General features: G+C 41.0%; 1 pseudogene; it reads right to left on the bottom strand.

The window, feature by feature from the left end:
- LOC106466948 overlaps positions 1-1,109 on the bottom strand; it is a 26,894-nt pseudogene extending 25,785 nt beyond the window's left edge.
- Between the last annotated feature and the right edge of the window lie 58 nt (positions 1,110-1,167).

Genomic DNA, 1,167 nt, shown 5'->3' with positions numbered 1-1,167 from the left:
GAGAAAGCCGGTGGCGTGAGAATAGTCACGTGATCTCGCTGACGCAACACTGCCCCTCCTTAATATTGTTCATTACAAACAATAACCACATACAATAAACCAATAACAATTAACAATAACTTAAGTAAATGTACAGAAATACAATCACAAAATTACAATTCAATAAAGTCTCTTAATTTTACGGGACGTATCTTCTTCCGTACTGGTCTCCGTTTTGTTGGCTTCTGCTTCACGTGGGGTTCATCTGCTTCATCAGGAAATGTTCTATCTCCTGTGTTAATTACAACTCCAGTTCCAGTCCCTTCAACACAGTTAGTAGAGAAGAAGGCAATGTTTCTTGTTTCCAGTGGGTTTTCATGAGATATTTCTGGAGATCTAGTCTGTGGTTCTGACTCTCCAGTCAAAGAAGAATTATCCACTTTAAAGCTTCGACTTACAGGAACCCTTATGTCTGCTGGAATCCTGTCCCCCACTTTTCACCTCCACAATGTCTCCAACCACCACCTCCTCAGCATTGAAAATTTCTGGCCATCACGAATAACAGTTGCATGTTGAGGGACCATGTTTTTGAAAGACTCCATAATCCTAGAGCTACGAGCTTCTTGATAGTATGAGAAACAACCAGTGACAATTACTACAGCAGCTAACACAATACCTAAATACAGATTATCATCAGGAGGTTCTTCAAAAGTACCTGCTTGAATTGAATAGGCAATAAAGCATAAAACAGCACCTATCCATAACAGAATGGAAAACCCACCAAAAAGTTATTTGCAAAATTTTACCCATTCAGGTGTTGTTTTATGTGGACTAAGAGCATTAGGGCCATCTCGTTCATAAACCTCCCTGGCTTGTTGTGACGTGAGTCCCCTATCCAAGTTGGTATTCAGCCTTCCCAGTAATTCATCAACTGGAATCTTATGTTGATCCATTGAAACTTCCTGTTTGAGATCTTCCAGATCAGGTTTTCCTTTTTTCCCTTTTTTTTGTTTCTGGGACTTAGGCTTTCCATCAGGGGTTCTCCCATCACCAGGAACATCTGGAGTGACTGCAACTCTGTAGCTGTCTGACCTTCTATATTGCTCATCCGCCTTCCCTGTAGACGCCATTTTTCCTCACTACTGCCGTAATTTCTCTTGTTTATTTTGCTGTTCGAGCTGCCATTGT

The sequence above is a fragment of the Limulus polyphemus genome, unplaced genomic scaffold (assembly GCF_000517525.1).
Source record: "Limulus polyphemus unplaced genomic scaffold, Limulus_polyphemus-2.1.2 Scaffold2435, whole genome shotgun sequence".
NCBI classification, from domain to species: Eukaryota; Metazoa; Arthropoda; class Merostomata; order Xiphosura; family Limulidae; genus Limulus; species Limulus polyphemus.
Note: the sequence above shows the minus strand (reverse complement) of the source record. Positions and strands in the feature narration are given on the sequence as shown.